Below are 19,707 nucleotides of genomic sequence, written 5' to 3' on the forward strand. Positions count from 1 at the left end.
CAACTGCCCTCCCCCGCAGGCCTGATCTTGCTCCCAACTGCCCTCCTCTGCCGGCCAATTTGGTTCTGACTGGTCAGTTTCTACGCCAGTCAGCGTCAAAAGCTCTGCCTCCTAGGCAGCCATTGGCTCCTCACAGTTGACCCAGATTTGGTTCTTTTGGGGGGTGGGGGCAGAGGGTGGGCTGTTTATTAAGTGGTTATTACAGGGTTCAGACCACATAAGTGGTGTCAGCCCTGTCAACGTTGATCACAAAGCCCCCAAGGCTGGTCCTGGTGAGCCCCAAGGTCAGAAATGAAACTGAAAGGCCTCAGTCACATGCTGCTTCCAGGCGTCCAGGCTAGGCAGCAGGAAGGAGATGCCCATGATGTGCCAGGTCTCCCCATCGGTCACCACCGAGGTCTGGTAGGACAGCAGCTGCACGCCTGCCTCTGCCAGGAGCCCATTCATGGTAGGCAGCATGGCAGGGTTGGAGGACTGAGCCCAGAACAGTAGAGGCAGACCCCTGCGGAGAGGCACTTCTGGTCTGAAGGCAGCTCTGTTGTGTGCCTGCAGCACAGGTATGGTGCCCTGGACAAAGCCCACAGCCTGGTAGGGGGCACCTGCCAGGGCCACGCTCAGGAGGCCTTCCCCGCATCCTTGCTCTCCTGGCACAGTGGGGTTATAGGAGGTGGTTACATTGAGGCCGGCCTCCTTCACCAGCAGCTTGGTGTTCACGAAGTTCACATCCGCATTATTAGAAGCATCTTTGAGGAGGCTGACAATGACTGCGGGGCTCAGGCAGTTCCCAGCATTTTTCAGGGATAAGCCCTGCGTTACCACATGGATGTTCCCTTTGGGGGACCCTGCCCAGGCTCACATCCGAGTTCCCAGAGCTTCTGCCAGACCGATCCAAGGTTTGGTGTGTGGAGAGAAGGCTCTGGTAAGGGCCTGGGCATTCACGACCACCGCGAGGGCTCTCCCTTTCACCATGTCCACAAACTGGACAGTGATCTCTTCCCCACAGCGGCTCTGGGTCTCCTTGGTGCTGGTCCCCAGGTGAGGACAGCTGATGATGTTCTCGTGGTCCATCAAGGCACGGTCTCGAGGTGGCTTTTATGTGAACACGTCCAGCGCTGCACCCATGCACTGCCCCAAATGCAGGGCCCAGAGCAGGGTGCCCTTGTCCACAATCCCTCCGCGGGCACAGTTCACCACACGCACGCCCTTCTAGCACAGGGCGAAGGTGCTGTTTTTCAGCAGGCCTGTCGTGGAGGGCAGGAGAGGGGTGTGCACAGTGATGAAGTCACAGAGGGGCCAGATCTCCTCCAGGGGCAGCTGCTGAATGCTGAAGGAGGCCGAGACCTCTGGTGAGATGATGGGGTCATACCCTACAGTCTTCATCCCGAAGGACTGCATCCGGATGGCCACCTCTCTTCCGATCCTCCCCAGGCCAAGAATTCCCAGGGTCTTTCCATTCAGTTCAATTCCCATTTGCCATCCTTCATTGAAGCCATCGCCGGGGGAATCTGCCTGGCCAGACACATGATCATCCCACAGGTGAGCTCTGCAGCACTAAGACTGTTCCCATTGAAAGTGTTCATGACCAGGATGCCCTTCCTTGTGGCGGCCTCCAGATCCACATTGTCCATGCTGGTGTTGGCCCTGCCCACCACCTGGAGCTTCTCTGCGGCATTGATGACATCCATGGTCACCTTGGTGATCCAGTGGAGGATAAGGCCTTTGCAGTCCTGCAGCTCGGCTATCAGCTCCTCTTTGCTCAGGTTCTGCTTCTCCACCACCTGCAGCCCTCCATCTTGCAGGATCTTCCGGCAGCAAGGGTCCAGGCTGTCACTGATGAGCACTTTCTGTAGATTTGCGAAGGCCAGTGCTGGAGCTAGCTTCCGATCTACTGCTCTCCCTGGACAGAAACAACTCTAAGCCCCCAGATTTGGTTCTGATTGGTCAGTTTCTATGCCAGTCAGCATCTCTGGGCCTATCAACGAGGCCTGATCAGAAAAGAGGGCTGATCAGAAGCCCCAGTGGAGTCCTGGAGAGAAATGGAGGTTGGCTGCTGGCCAGACTGTGAGAGAAAGAGAGAGGCAAGTGCTGGTCAAAAGCTGCCACAGAGGCAATGGATCAGTCCCTGCTTCTCTCTTCAGGCCTCTCTCTGGCCCTGATTTGCAGTCCCCTCAGCAGTCTGACTTCCAGTCTGGTCGAGCTTTGGTCGTAAAGATGTTACAACTTGACTCTTTTTTATAATTGTATGTTCACCTACTGTTATTTTCATTAAGAAAGTAATATGTATAATAGTATGAAAGTAAGAATATAGACATAAACAGAAACCCCAACAGTCAATACATATATGAAAAGAAGCTCAATCTAAAGAAAATACAAACTTAAATCTCAATAAAACACCAATTCATACCCATCAGATTGGCAGTCTGACAGTAATAAAAGCTAGGAAGAATGTGGAGCAAGGGGAACTCTTCTATGTCATCAGTGAGAATGTAAACAGGTTTAAAAAACTTTTGGAGAGAAATTTGACAATACCTGGTAATATTGGAGATACATGTACCCCACAATCACGAAATTCTGTTCCTAGGCATGTACTCTTAAAAATGAACACAAGGATTGGAAACACACATAGTGGCAGAAAATCTTTTAAAAAGAATAGAAGAGCCAAAACCGGTTTGGCTCAGTGGATGGAGCGTCGGCCTGTGGACTGAAAGGTCCCAGGTTCGATTCCGGTCAAGGGCATGTACCTTGGTTGCGGGCACGTCCCCAGTAGGGGGTGTGCAGGAGGCAGCTGATTGATGTTTCTCTCTCATCAATGTTTCTAACTCTCTATCCCTCTCCCTTCCTCTCTGTAAAAAATCAATAAAATATATTTAAAAAAAAAGAAAAGAAAAAGAATAGAAGATACAGGCAGTACCCCCAAAATGCATAAATTCTACCAGTACCATGATACTATATTATTTAAATGTTAGAAGAATTTAAATATACTCAGGGTTTTAAAAAGCCTATTTTCCACTTACTAGTATCAAGCCTATTATGAACAGATGAATAAAGTGTGGTATATTTGTCACACAAACATGAAATAAACTATAGCTATGAGTATCAGCAGGAATGAATCGAATGAGTAAAATGTTGAGGGAGAAAAGCAAGGTTTAGAAGAATAGATGCCATATGGTATGCTATCAATAAAGCTAAATAAAACTATATTTTGATTTTAGGGACCCATACAACCCAGTTATGATATAAATAAAGTCACAGAAATAAACATCAAATTAAGTACACTTGTAGCAGGAAAGTTAAAAGAGTGAATGGCACAGTGAGTGAAGGTTTTAATCAAAGAAAAGTAGACAAAAAACTTAAAACTATATTTATAATATTTTATTTCTTACATGAATAGAGGGTACACATGCACATTTGTTATATAGTTTACCTTTCTGTATATCTCAACTCTTTCATAGTTCATTTTTTTTTTCCCAAACACATAAAGGGAGTTGGTGAAATGGAATATGGTACATAAAAAGAGAATCTATAATTAATATGTGAGGTTTAATTGAGGACAGAAGCTAAGATGAAGCAGCCAGAGAGTCTAAGGCCAAACTTGACAGTGACAGTGACAGAGGAGAGGAATAGAATTAGAACAGGATCAGAGCAGAGGCATTTTCTTGACTGAAGTTCTTAATCTTTCTTAGCGAAGGGAGAGAACAGAATGAAGACCACACTGTATCATATGTAAAACTGGAACAGGAGAGGCGCATGAGGAATGCCACCATGGAAGAAAAAATCTATTTGGTATGTTTAATCATTTTGACAAACATACGGTTTAAGACTAAATTAATGATGAATGATTAAAACTAAACAACAACAAGACAGGAAAATATAAATTATACATAAATATAACCAAGTGTGAGCAATATTTGTATAACCATATTAGTGAAAATATCAGCTACTGATTCTAACCCAAAAAGGTGTTATATTTGAGAAGTGGACTGGAGAAGAGTAATGTATTGGTAGAGGTAGGAATCATGTAAATTAGCTAATTTTATAATAGCAAGTCAATGATGTCTAATTGTAACATGTTTTAAATAGCTGTATTAGCATATTACTCAGTAATATTGCAGAAAATAACAGGTGACATAGATAAGAAAATTGAAAATGGATGGGTTTGAAAAAAATGGAATTGTTAGTGGGTAGTAGTGAGCCAAGAACTGCTATTATTGGTTATAAACCTCATAATGCAATTTGACTTTTTAAATTCTGCATAAATTAATAAAATAAAATGAAAATTAAGTTGAAAACTTTCAAGTTATTGAAAGAAAAATATATTAATAATTGAAATATATAACAAGCCCATACATAGGAAGAACAAGCACAGTAAAATAACAAATCTCAAATTTTAAAAAATGAAAATGCTCTAAAGAATAAAAACATTTATCCTAACTAATCATCTAATGAGTATTAAAACTACGAGACTTAAATTTCATCTATAAAATTAGCAAAGACTACAAAAGTTTGGTTTTGTTAAGGTTATAGGAATACAGAAACACATAGACACAGCTTAAATCAATGGGCACATTATCTGGGCAATTATACATCTAGGAATTTTTTAGGAGAAATCATCACAGGTTTTTATAAAGATTTACTTACTAAGATGTTTGTTAAAGAATTGTTTTTATTACATATAAATTGAAACAAATGAAAGTTATAGAAATTTGGTTAAATTGTTATACTCGATTTTCATGATGTGATTTATATAATAATTAAATTAAACTTTTTTCCCCAGAAGGTTTTAAAGCCATAATAAAATGTTTATAATATAATGTTTAATGTAGTCACAAAATGAGTTGTACATACAGTCCTATTTCAGTTCTCTCCCTGTTTCTCTCTCTGTCACACACACACACTCATACATACTCATACACAGGAAAAAAAACTAGAAGAAATAAATTAAAATGTTACAAATACTATCTTTAAAATTGTGAGTTATGGATTTTTTTCAGGGTTCTTCTTATACTTTTCAGTATGTTTTCTGTTATTGATTTGTATGCCTTATAAAGTTAGATCTACATATACATTATGTTTTTATAAACATTTTTGATATTTTGTTTTTAATAAGAACTTTATACTAAAATCAATGACTGGATAAGGAAGAAGGACAAATGAAGATAGAGAAACTAAAGGAATACAGTAGGAGAGAAGACAACAGACTGCCCAGTCCGACAAAAGATACAGACATTGTGTTCTTAGCAGATTAAACATCTGTCACAGACAAAGGATATAGCAGTAATGGGGCACCTCTACTATAAAGACAACTGCTGGACATCTCATCACACTAAAAAGCTGAATATCAAATAGATTCTTGCCTTGCCTTGCTGAAAATTTCATCTCTCAGAAGGTAGTGGAAGCAAAAGTGGAACTGCTACTTAATTCTAACCAAAAAGAAAGAAGTGGTTGCTGTTGTGAAGAGGAAATGTAGACAAAGTCAACAGTAACATGGAGTCACACTTACATGAACAACATACCCAAAAGTTGTTGATTGCTGTTGTAGATTTTAAAGTGAAAAGAGCTAGAAGTTCAATGACAATAGATGGCCAAAAAGTTAACATGTTTTCAAATTCTGTATAACTGCAGACAGGGAATAAGAATGTTTATATTGAATGGTTCACATTTCTAAACCAATAATTTCACTTTGGAAATATTTGCAAAACAGATTTCTTAAATATTATAAAAGATTCACAAAGAGATATTTGTGATAGCATTGTCAGTGCAACAAAATATAAAAAAAACACTGTCAAAAAAAGAACAGCATGTTCACTCAATAGAGTGTGATGCAATCATTAAGATGATAGAATTTATGACAAAAATGCTAATACTATCAATAACTTAATATGAACTGAAAAGAAGCAGAATATAAAAGTTTACCATTATGTACTCAAATATATATATATATATATATATATATATATATATATGAATATTTTATTCACCCCCTCAAGAGAGAAATGCTTACTAATATGTACCAGGTACTAATCTAGGTGCATAGTTAACATTGAACAAAATAAATCAAAGTCCTATTTCCAAATAGCTTATTTTCTGGTGGAAAAATACACAAAATATTTAGAGAAGTTATTTTTTGATAGAAGAACTATAGGTATAATAGTTCTTACTTAATGTTTCTCTAAATCAACTGATTTATTTTTGCTATTTTTCTGTACTTGTCAAATGTCCTATAGTGACTACATATTACATTTGTAATGGAAATATAAAATGTTATTTTTAAATTAGCTGAAATATGTGCATATTTTTAAGTATTATACATTGATGTAATAAATGTGTAATGTCATAATCAAAAAAGCAATATAATCTATTAAGTGTTTTTCAGATTACACCTGAATAGTATGCACACTTCTAGATAACTCATTTTAATTAGAAAATTACAAGACAGGAATGCATTCAGGGGAGAACAGGCTGAATGATAGACAGGCTGAGAGTTATATTTTAAAGCGACAAAGCATAAAAATTCCAAGATGGCCCTAACTGGTTTGGCTCAGTGGCTAGAGCGTCGGCCTGTGGACTGAAGGGTCCCGGGTTCGATTCCGGTCAAGGGCATGTACCTTGGTTGCGGGCACATCCCCAGGAGGAGGTGTGCAGGAGGCAGCTGATCGATGTTTCTCTCTCATTGATGTTTCCAACTCTCTATCTCTCTCCCTTCCTCTCTGTAAAAAATAAAAAAATAAAAAAATAAAAAAGATTCCAAGATGGTTGCAGAGTAGCTGGAAACTGCATCTACTTGCTCCCAGATTCAAATTGGATTTACAACTAAATTACAGAGCAATCAACTTGAAAAAAAAATTGAAGCATAGCTGATCTGAAATATTATAACCAAGGTGCACAGAAGTCATTCAGAGACTGGTAAAAGGGATGGAGATGTGGAAAGGGAGAGCCCCTTCATGCAGGTGATATGGCTGAGAAACCGGAGAGTTATTGCAACTGCAAAACTCCCTCCTCCCAGGAGCCTGGGGTCTCAAACCCACGCAGGGATCTCTAGCTCAGAGCAACAGAGACAGGGAGAGGAGCCAGCGGAGCACCAGGTAGAGGGATACAGTGGGAATTCTCTCTGCCTGGGAAAGACAGATTGCACCATCCCGGAGAGGGAGCACTCCCACTGTTACAGCACCAGCTAGAAGAGTTCACTCTGGACTCCAATGGCTGGAGAGGCCATGCTGCTGTACGTGGGTTTTGCATAGAAGTCTGCTAGCTACACCCAGCAGTGACTGAGGCCCCCCCCCCCTCTACCCCGTTCCCTGGAAAGGCTTTAAGTAGAGACCCAGTGAGTGGCTTGGTCAAGAGGAATGGCATCTCCCACTTCGAGTGCACTGTTAGCACCCCTTCCCACACCAGTTGAGCTGGTTGGCTTGCCTCATCCTGCTGGGTTCAGTGCACAGAGGAACAATTCAAGTTGGTATTTTGGTCCCTCCCACTGGGTTTGATGGTGCAGGGGAGCCAAACTTTCAGCCCATCATGCTGGGTTGGGAGCCAAAGTGTAGCTGGGAAATTTGGCCCTGCCCTGCTGAGACCAGCTGTGCAGAGAGATCAGAGTGCCCTGCATGGCTGATGTTTGGCCCCCTCCTGCTTGGTTTGGCAATGCAGGGGTGTTGGGGAGCAGTGCAAAACTGGGATTTTTAAACTGTATCTCCTGGGGAGATTTCTGTCCAAGACCCAGACTAGCAATTGCTGGGCTCTGTTGCTACATTGTGTGGAGGCAGATCCTAGCTCCCCTGCGAGTTCAGCTGGCACTGCCCTGGAAGAAAAGGAAGTCCCTGCCCACTTCCTGTGGGAGACTGTTTAGATCAGCCCTGCCAAATCACATATACCCCTGCTGGGGTGCAGTTCCATAGGGAAAGGGAGAGTGACTCAGAGTGGAGATATTCAAAGTGTGAGACCCTCAGAGGTTATTGTCTGGGACCAGGAGAAAGTGCCCAGTTCCCTCATGTAAGCTGGGTGGCATCATCCTCAAAAGGAGACTCTTTGATGTATCCCTCTGAGCTCAGGACAGCTGAACTTGCTGCTGCAGAGAAGATGGCAGACTATACCCAACCTGATCCTGCAGTGAGTCCCACTAGGGGGATTAGAGTTTGGGACTCTGGAAGAGACTGAAGGATTTGGCTTTGAAGCAGGGATTAATTTCCCCTCATTGAGTGCAACCTCAGGAGGGAGGTAGAGCAGTTGACAGATGGAGGTGGCAGAGAGCTGTGGTCCTATCACAGATCCCCCCACCCCCCAATGCAGAGAGAAGCCAACCTTTTTACAGAAATGGGTCCCTCCCATGCACATGCAGGTTTAGTAGACACAAACACAAACAGTAACTGACAGCAACCTGCACCTGAGATACCCCAGTGGAACCAAAACAAACACAACCAGGGTGGACTTCAGACCACACCAGAGTTTGTCCCAACTAGCCACACAAGTGGCACACCCAAATGGGGATTCTGGCAGGAAGAAGATCCTGCTGGGAGCCACCACCTTGGTGGACAGTCCCTGCACAGTGTCTCACACACAGTGATCGAGGTCTACCTTATAATCACCCAGCCTGAAGCGTTAATTCCAAACACACAAAAAAACAGAGGCAACTAAGCCTCACCAACAATAGGGGGTGCACATGACCCATGAAAAACATTCCTGTAACACAGAGATAAGGTTATCTGGAGCATTGAAACAAACAAGATATCTCAAGACTGCATCTGCAAAGCAGCTATCACACCATGGCCAGGGTTGAGCCCCATAGTAAACCAGCCTGAGGGTTAATCCTACCCACGAATTGGCCAACAGAAATCAAGACCCAATTACAAGAGGAGGGTCCACATAACCCACACAGGGGTCATTTCCAGAGCACCTAGCTCAGGAGAGCAAGGAGACTGCACCACTGGGTCTCACACCTATTATATAATGCCACCCCATAAAGGCTTGGAGTCATAGCAGTTCTACCTAATGTATGGAATCAAACACAAAGAGACAATCAAAATGGGGAGACAAAGAAACAAGCCCCAAATGAAAGAACAGGAAAGTCTCCAGAAAAAGAGCTAGATCAAATAAAGGCAAGCAATATCTCAGATAGAGAGTTCAAAAAATGAGCATAAGAATCTCAACAGAATGAAAAAAGACATAGAATCCATGAAAAATAACCAGTCAGAAATGAAGAATGGCATCAATAATACACTCGAAGGAACAAAAAGTAGGTTGTATGAAGCAGAAGACTGAATAAGCAATTTGGAAGACAAGGTAGAAAAACAGCCAATCAGAGCAACAAAAAGAAAAAGAGTGAAAAAGAATGAGGATAGCTTAAGGCAGTGGTCAGCAAACTGCGGCTCGCGAGCCACAGGTGGCTCACGAGCCGCGGTTTGCCGCTCTGTTGACTAATGAGTTTGCCAACCACTGACCTAGACTCTCGATTCCAATAATTACAGGCTGTTGTTGTTACTTGTGATTAAGCCCCTATCCCAGTGGTCAGCAAACTCATTAGTCAACAGAGCGGCAAACCGCAGCTTGTGAGCCGCATGTGGCTCGCGAGCCGCAGTTTGCCGACCACTGGCTTAAGGGAACTTTGGGACAATATGAACTATAACATTATCCACATCATGGTGGTACCAGAAGGAGAAGAAGGTAAGCAAGGGATAAATGAGCAAGGGATTGAGGACCTCTTTAAAGAAATAGTAAAAGAAAACTTCCCTAACTTTGTGAAGGAAAAAGTTACACAAGTTCAGGAAGCACTGAGTCCCAATGAAGATGAACACAGAGACCAAAGACACATGATATTAAAACGGCAAAGTTTAAATACAAAAAAAGAATCTTAAAAGCAGCAACAGAAGCATAATTAGTTACCTACAATGGAGTTTCCGTAAGGCTGTCAATTGAATTCTCAACAGAAACACCTCAGACCACAAAGGATTGGCGTGAAGTATTCAAACTGATGAAAAACAATGACCTGCAATCAAGAACACTCTGTTCAGCAAGGCTATCATTAAAAATTGAAGGTGAAATAAAAAGCTTCCCAAACAAAAAAAAGCTAAAGGAGTTCATTGCCACCAAACAAATATTGCAAGAAACATTAAAGGGACTGCTTTAAGAATAAGTAGAAAAAGATGTAGAGAGAGGAACATAGGTACAAAGAAAAAACTGGCAATAAGTAAGTACCTTAAATGTAGATGGATTCAATGCTGAAATGAAAAGACATAGGGAAGTTGAATGGATAAGGAAACATGATACATACATATGCTATCTACAAGAGACCCACTTCAGAATACAGTATTCCCACAAGCTGAAAGTGAAGGGATGGAAAAATTATATTCCATGCAAATGGAAACAAACAAACAAAAAAAGCTGGAGTAGCAATACTTATATTTGACAAAAGCGACTTCAAAACAAGGGCCATAACAAGAGACTAAGAAGGTCACTACATAATACTAAAGGGATTGATCCAATAAAAGGATATAATCCTGGTAAACATATATGAACCTGATACAGGGGCATTTAAAATAGATATATAATAGTCATAGTCTGGGACTTTAACACCCCAGTGACATCACTGGATATATCTTCCAGACAAAAAATTCAACAAGGAAATAGCAACCCTAAACAACACACTAGATCAAATTGATTTCATTGACATTTACAGAACATTTTACCCAAGGCTCCAGAATATACATTCTTCTCCAGTGCACATGGTATATTCTCAAAGGTAGACCACATGTTAGGCCAAAAAAATTAGTCTTAATAATAAATTCAAGAATATTGAAATCATACCAAGCATCTTCTCAGATCGCAATGGAATGAAACAAGCAATCAACTATAATAAGAACACTCAAAAACATTAAAATGTATAGAGGCTAAATAGCATGTTATTAAACAATGAATGGGTTACCAATGAGATCAAGGAAGAAATCAAAAACTTCCTGGCAACAAATGAAAATTAACACTTAACAACCAAAAATATATGGAACACAGCAATAGCAGTCCTGTGAGGGAACTTCATATCATTACAGACTAATGTTAAGAAGAAAAAAAACTTGAAATAAACAACCTATCCCTACACCAAAATAAAACTACAAAAAGAACAACAAACAAACCCCTGAGTAAGGAGAATTAATGATATAATAAATATTAGAGCAGAAATAAATGACATAGAAACTAAACAAACAAACAAACAAAAAACCACAATACAATAGATCAGTAAAACCAAGAGCTGGTTCTTTGAAAAGATAAAGATTGATTGATGAATCTTCACCCAGACTCATTAAGACAAAAAAGAGAGATGATCCAAATAAATAAGATTAGAAATAAAAGTGGAGAAGTAACAACTGACAGCACAGAAATACAAAGGATTGTAAGAAAATACCATGAACAACTACATGCCAACAAACTGGACAACTTGGATGAAATGGACTTATTCCTAGAAACATACATTTTTCCTAAACTGAATGAGGAAGAATCAGAAAACCTAAATAGACTGATAACAACTAATGAAATTGAAACAGTAATCAAAAACTACCAGCAAACAAAAGTCCTGGACCAGATGGTTTCACAGGTGAATTTTACCAAACAAAGAAGTAATACCTATCCTCCTCAAACTATTCCAAAAAAATTCAAGAGTCTGGAAAACTTCCAAGCTCTTTTTACAAGGCCTTCATTATCTTAATTCCAAAACCAGATAAAGATACTTTAAAGAAAGAACACAATAGGTCAATATCCCTGATGATCTTAGATGCTAAAATCTTCAGAAAACATTAGCAAATAGGATCTTGCAATACATTAAAAAGGGCATACACCATGAACAAGTGGGATTTATTCTGGGAATGCAAGCTTGTTTCAATATTCACAAATTAATAAATGTGATACATCACATAAACAAAATGAAAGATAATCATATGATCATATCAGTAGATAAAAAAGTGACAAAACTGAGGGAACTGAGATATGTAGACTAAAAAAAAATTGGTCAAACAATAGAAACAGCAAAAAATGATGTGGTGGGAAGAATAAGAGTTAGAAAATTTGAGCCTAATTTTTGTTCCACCATTCCCAATAAACCTGAGAAAAATCACTCAGAAAATCATTTTATGCTTCTGAGTTCCAGGTGAGTGTGCTTGTGTGTGTGTGTGTGTGTGTGTGTGTGTGAGCATATATGTGCATAAGGAAGATAACAGCTACCCTACCTATCTTCAAAATGACTATAAATATCAAGGCCATAAAAATATCAGAAGATCATATCTTTAAAAGCACATACTTATTAGAGGGAAAAATCATTTAATATAAATTTTTAATCAAAAAGAGATGTTTTTATAAAATCAGTACAGAATTCACCACTATTAAATTTTTAAATAAATCTTACATATGTCTATACATATACATACATAAAAACAGGATTACACAACTTAAATAATACTTAGTAATCTGGCTTTAAATCTTGATGACTACCATTATACGTATTGTCTTAAATAAAATTTAGAAGAATGGGTCAAATTTTTTACTTAGTCTGAGTGTACAGTAGTGAAACAGAATCCATCATCAAATAATAATAAATTCTTAATCACTAAGCAATCTTTAGGCATGCACTAAATGACTATCTGATGTTGACATTTTGAAATGAACTCCCTAGGGAGGATGGACTAGATAGCTCTTAACCCTTTATCAGTAGAAGTTTCTATAATTTTATTTTTATTCCATAGATGCCCACTAGGGCTTAGGTATAGTTAAAGCAAGAATATTAATATTTCTTAAGGCTCCCTTGCCCTTTGTACTTTGCATTGACACATTATCTTATCTGATACTAACAAACCCATGAAGTCATTACATTTTAGAGCCGAGGAATATATAAGGTTCAGAAAAACTTAGCAATCTGTCCAAAGACAAATAACCAGTGAGGTACAGAATCAGGGTTTAATCAAACTGTTTACCCTATAACAGTGATTTTCTAAAGGTGTCCCATGCTCTGAAGACATGCCTAACAGGCTGCTACAGAGATAAGGGGGAGGGGTCTAAGTGAGGGTTGTTCTGGGACACACATTCAGCTTTAATTAAAACAACACTGATTTATCTCTTTATTAGAAAGCTCATTTGAAACATTGACCCCACTGATTTAAAGTTCAAAAACTACTGCATACTACCATGTGTCTTTCCCTGTGTTTCTTAAGGAAGCCTGGAAGACTGCATAAATCTAGAAAGTCAACAGATTGAGGTCACTGGTTTGATAAGTAAAGTCTGACAAGTACCATGTTGCAAACCAAAGAAGCCCAGGCTCAGTCTAGGAGGTCTATAATAAATAGGAGCAACAAGGGTATGCCTGGGGTGGGGACTTAAACCCAGGTCTGGGAAGCCATTGGGTTCAGGAAAAGCAGCCAGATAATTAGCAAATGCAGACCATGACCAAATATTCCCAGGCAGCAACAATGATCAAGTGAATCAAGAGTTACACTTGCAAGCAGGTGCGTGACCTCCAGCCTGCCCCCACTCTGCCATAAATCAAGCTTTGCCTGCTGCTCTTCCCATTCTAAATTTCTTTAAATGAACTTATCCTCTCTCATAAGTGTAATTACCACCTGTATGCTCAAAATTTTCAAATGAGGTCCTGAACGTTAGACCTACATATCCAATTACTTGCTTTTGTAGCCAAGTAAATGTCCTATAGGCACCTCAAATGCAATTCATCTAATATGCCTTATTACCTTTGCTTGAAATCTCTCTTTTGTCCTAATGTATTTCCTGTCTCTATAAGACCCCCTTTTACCCAATCAATAAAAACAGAATCACAAGACATCCTGAGTTCCCTCCCACCCATACTCAACCACCAAAGCCTACCAATTTCCATTTCTAAATTTGTCTCAGATCCATTTTATCTATTCTTATTACCAGCATCTTGAGCTCTCATCATTTATCATCTGCATTAGCATGAGTCTTTCTCACTTATACCAAGCAGTGTCATATTTCCACCCCATGCCTTGTGTAGTAGGTCCATCTCTTAGAATGCCATTCCTCCATTCTTTACCAGATCAATTCCAAAATTCATCTCTGTTCACCATCTTCTCTAGGAAATTTTTAGATCCCACCAAAGTACTTTGTGTATCACTCTGGCATGGTATGTATGAGGTTATATTTTACAATTTTTAGTTATACTTGCTTTGAGGAAAGAAATTGATTTTTTACTTTTGCATCTCAAATGCCTAGATAAAGACTAGATTCTCAGTAACATGATGTGAACATGACCTACACTGCCACATTAAAAACAAGCAAAGTCTGTTGGAAGTATATTGGAAGCCAGGGCCAGAGTCCCAAAACTACTGATACTTTCTACTCACCTCAGGCACAGATAGAAGAGCTTACCTGGGAGTTCCTATATTCAATTTAATTCAGTAGATTTTCATGGGGCACCTTGTGTATACTCTAAATAGAAACATGAGAAGACCCAGTTCCTATGGTTAGGAGCAAAGCTTTGAGGTCTTAGTTTAGTTCTGTCAATATTTGTCACCCATGCCCTGTACTGAGTTAGTGTGATGTTGTGCCTGGGCTAAGAGGGGTCCACTTCTGAGATCACTGCCAGCACTAATCTCCCCCCTTTCCAGGAGAGTGACTCATATTTGAACCCATTCACCCTTGTCCCTAGGTCCTAAAAATATTCTTATGCTCTTTTTTTTTAGTTTAGTCTTTCAAACAGTTTTGTCTAGTCCAGAAAGTTTTTAATGTCAGAGAAGTCCATGTAAGCGTATAACTGTTATCTATATATATAAAACCCTAATATGCAAATAGACCAAAGAGCGGTACAACCGAACAACTGAACAACCGGTTGCTATGACATGTGCTGACCACCAGGGGGTGAGCATGGAACATGGCAGCAGCAGGCAGCGGAGTACAAAACATGGCGGGTGTCGGCCACAGTGGGATAATGGAGCAGGTGAGTGGGGGTGCCAGACCAAGGCGGGGCGACAGTCACTGTCATCAGGGCAAGCCTCTGGTGGTTACTGAAAATTCTTTGCTCCTGCACATCGCATTCCCACCCCGCACTTGCACCTGCTGCCAGCACCGGCCCCACTTGCACCCGCTGCTGGCGCCAGGCGCTGACCCTGATCGCTGGGTGCCATCAGTGGGTGTAAGCAGTGGCTGCTAGCCCCAATCACCCCTCAGGGCTTCTCCACCTTCCTCTGCTCCTGAGGGGCAATTGGGGCAGCAGCTGCCACTCGCACCCACTGACGGTGCTGTGCTGGCACCAATACCCTACACTGTCAGCAGGTGCGAGCGGGGGCTGGTGCCGTCAGCACATGGGAGTGGTGGCAGCGGGAGCAGGGCTGCCGGCAGAGAGGGGACCGGGGGCCATGGCAGGAGTGGCCAGGCAAGGGTGCAGAGATGGGCCAAGACCCATCCCTGTGCCCACAGCAGCCTCACTGCCCACAGTTCTTTTCAAGGTGCACAAATTCATGCACTGGGCCCCTAGTCTTTAATAATTGAGATTATTCATGCACAGTGATTTCAGAGTAAATTTAGTAAAAATAACCATTTTTCTCCTATATTAAAAGTCTTCCAAGTGAACTAGTCAATCAAGAGAGGTTTAAGTAATAAAGATTGATTGAACGATTGAACCATGGAGTAATTTTAATGGATACACTGAGCTTGAGTGTTGGTTCCCAAGTTGATTACAAATTAGGAGAAACTGGGGCACTTTTTTCAAATAGTTCCCCTGAGCTCTGACCCTGGGGAGGCAGTGCATTTTGGGTGCATTCTCAGATCTGCATTTGTTTTAATTTGCACTTGGTACTGAAGCAGCCAGTTGTTGGAGACACCCCTAAGGTAGAGAATAAAAGCATTCTTAAGGTGTTTATAAAATTAATGTAATTGTTGGTCAATATGAAACAGCAATGGAACACTTAATATTTTAGAAATATGCATATAGTGGAATTTCAGCCCATGTACCGAGAAGTACAAGAACTATTGTTTTATGTAACCATTTCATTTCCAGCTCCTAGCCCCCATTCTACTTGGATCTTGAAGACTTAACTTCAGCCCTTCCTAGAATCCTCCAAAGGCGGTGGCCCAGTTATAGGCTCTTACACAGGCTTGTGGATGACATAAAGGGGTTCATCTGGCCTTGGTTATCAGTACAGGTCTGTCAACAGGGCCACTGGTCCCTACACATCCCAGAACCCTTTGCTGCTCCTTTTGAAGTATTATGTAGATAGTGTTTGAGGCTGGGTGTGGTTCCCTCTGCCTGGATAGAATATTGACCCATTTACTTCCTGGGGTTTTTGTCACCCTTCCCCATCTACACTCCCATCAGTGCTTTTAAGAAGCAGAGCCTAACTGTCCCTCTGTTCCCTACCCTACAAGCCTCTCTTCTCCACTTCCCAATATCAGTAGACTTTTTCTGGAGTAGACTAAGTCTTTCTCACTTTATGTCTTTCTAAAAATCATGGGCTGATGCCATGTAATACTACCCCCCTCCAATAAAACACAGCCCAGCCCCAGACTTCTGGAAACCCAAGTCAGGAACAGCAACGTTTACACGTACCCTACCCCAAAACACCTCTCTTAAAAGGCAACCATTAGATACTTGCTAAATGGGAAGAAGGGAAAGGCAAATAAAGGAGAAAAAAGTATGTCTCAAAAGATTATCAAAATCACATTTAAGTCTATAAATTCAGTGTAAAATTAAAATTACAGTCAAATATTCTATAATGTCCTGGTGAAACCAATATTCACAGATATTTTGGAAAAGACACTATCCCTAACTGTAGAAATATATTTTACCAAATTTGAAACATAACTTTATAGTGTAAGATCATTTGGTTGAAAAGATAAAAACCCCTAAGTCAAATAAGAAGAAAATTATTTGAAGTTATTATCAGGGACAACCAAGGGCAAGAAAAAAGTTAAATGCTTGGGCAAAGAAAGACTGGAACTGAAAGTCAAGAATTGAGATTACTCCTTTCTCTCATAAATTATAGGGTCCCTCATCTTTGTTTTTCTCCCCTACATATGGATCAACTATTCTGATTTCTCTAAAACTGGCTTATTCTGTTTCTTTGTAGTTCCATAACTTGAAAATGACTGGCATTCTATTGCATTGTCATCAGTCTTGACTTATCATGAATTTTCACATTAAATCTTTACCTTCATTCATTTGATTTAACCTCTCACTGCCCCCATCCCAATTGATCAGAAGAGAGAATCAGATTATGTCAATTCCCTTCCAGTACTCAGGTCCAATCAACTCTACCCCAGGGATGGCCATTTGGTTTGTGCATCTGCTACTTCTGGATACTGGAAACAGATTGTAAAAAAAAAAGGGTGGCAGGGTGAGCACAAGGCATATTGATGTGACAACTAAAATTGAAATACTCATTATTCCAAATTCTGGAATAATCATCTGTTACTTTTAAAGCTCCTATATGCTATAATACATATGTTGTCTTCATTTTACCCACAGAATGATATGATTGTCATTTATTATATTGATGATATTATCTATATCTATAAAAGCCTAAGCAACCATCCAACCGTTCGACCATTCGCTTGGTAGATATGACACGCAATGACCACCAGGGATCAGATGCTCTGACCAGTAGAGGAGGGAGCCCAATTTCTTGCAGAATCGGCTGTGGGGTAGAATGCTGCCGGGACACTGTTGGCCCCAAATCTGCTTCACTTGTACCCCGGACCCAGAGAGGAAGGAGCCCAATTCCGGGGTGCGTCACCCAAGAACTGCCCTCTCACAATCCAGAACCCCTTGAGGGATGTCGGAGAGCTGGTTTCAGCCTGATCCCCGCAGGCCAGGCCGAGGGACCCCACTGGCGCACGTGTACTGGGTCTCTAGTGAGTAATAATTAATTCTGAGACAGTAAATAATTTCTAAAATTATATAAAAACTTTATGGCCTTGACTTTAGAAACTAACAACCAAATAATAAGGAAATAAAAATAGGAAGGTGTAAAAACCTGTCAGCCCCAAATCTCACTGAGTTAAAAAACATTTTATATATTTATATCTGTTAAACCAAATGTCTATTCAATGTTGAGGGTAAACGAAAATCTTGGTTAATAGAGTGTCAAATTATTTTGTCTTAATTTTTATTTATTTTATGTGACCATCCATCTATAAATTATTTTTCATTATAAATTTTCTAAAAGTAGAACTTAAACTGATTTTAAAAGTTCTCTACCACTAGGTGGCACCAAATAGCCATAATTCACAGATTGTATTTTGTACCTATACTCCAGCCAATTAAGGATTGTCATTCTTTTCTTATGAAGATATTTCTAAAAAATACTTTAAAGAATTTTGTTTTTTTTCTATAAACAGAAAAGATAAAACAATTTATGAGTAAATAAAACATACTATTATTATTTTATAATAAACTGAAAATATATTAATAAATTCACAATAACATTTTTTTCAATTTCAAAATGTTATTTTTTCTATCAAATGGCTGCAGTATTAGAAATACTTATTTTTTTATTTTGTTTAGAAATATATAATACAACACTTTCTAGACATTATGTTTTTATTTTTTAAGATCTAGTTTTACCTAGCAAAGTCCCTGTCGTTACCCAATGTGCTTTTATTTTAATAATTATGTTCTCTCTCCAAGGACACATTGGATTATGATATAGGTGCTGTCGCAATAGATGCTCTCCCCACCTGCACTTGTACATTTTCCTCTACAATACAATACTCACCACACCACTTTAGGTTTTCGTCACCTGGAGGTTTGACTACTACCATGTCCTCTACCTTGGTTGACAGAGGGAGAGCCCCAGAATACTCAGCTAGTACAGAATGTGACAGCTTGTCTGTTTAGCAATGCCAACCCCACAGAGCACATTATACGGATGTTCTGTGCATAGTTCTGCCTTCCAACAGTCATTATAGGTATTCATTTTAATTTCTAAAACTCTCTCTGGCCTAGGACTTGTAAGTAACTTATATGACACCCTTATCCCCTATCCTGGCAGTTAAGGCATTTTATGAGGTAGTTCCTAGATGTGATGATGAACGCAGAGTTTGAGGTCTCGGACTCTACCACTCAATCTCATTTTCTAGCTTGAAAATAACTCATTTTGCAGTTCTTCACAATGCAGAATTTCTTGGAAAATGTGGTTCTTAATGTAGATTTTATAAAAAGTGTTTATTTGAATAGAAGGAGACAGAGACTGGCAGAACACAGGGTCATTTCAGTTTTCTCAACTGATGGAAATAACATTTTAGCAATAGGTATATATTACAAAAATTATAAGGAAAATGAAATTAACAGAACAATCTAAAACCAGCTTAAATGTACCATAGTTCCTTATGATTATCACTCAGCAAACATTCACTGAATGGAGTATGTTTCGGATACTGTATTGGAAAATGCTAGACACTGCTGCTAATTATATAAAACTATACTGCTATTAAGTGGATAATTGTTACAAATAGAAAACAATAATATTTAATTGGTAGTTTTCCATTAGAAATATATAATAATTTTCCATATGAGTTGCTGCTTTTGTAGAATATAAAATAAAGACATAAATTTCTCAAGATCACAAACTTGCCTGAATTTAAGCAACTAAAATATCTAAGGACTAACTTCAATATGAATAAGTAAAAATATATTATCTTAAATATTCTTAACATACAATGCATACATATTGTGTATGTGTGACTTTATCAATCAGAAATTACTCATTAGAAGAA

At 39.7% G+C, this 19,707-nt stretch overlaps 1 pseudogene across 1 annotated transcript; it reads right to left on the reverse strand.

The window, feature by feature from the left end:
• Positions 1 to 285: 285 nt before the first annotated feature.
• On the reverse strand, positions 286 to 18,753 carry LOC308246794 (D-3-phosphoglycerate dehydrogenase-like; annotated as a pseudogene). Its single transcript has 2 exons — positions 18,708 to 18,753; positions 286 to 1,897 (listed from the first exon to the last, which is right to left on the reverse strand). The product of its transcript is annotated as a D-3-phosphoglycerate dehydrogenase-like (transcript).
• Between the last annotated feature and the right edge of the window lie 954 nt (positions 18,754 to 19,707).

Source organism: Plecotus auritus (assembly GCF_963455305.1).
Source record: "Plecotus auritus genome assembly, chromosome: 4".
NCBI lineage: Eukaryota > Metazoa > Chordata > Mammalia > Chiroptera > Vespertilionidae > Plecotus > Plecotus auritus.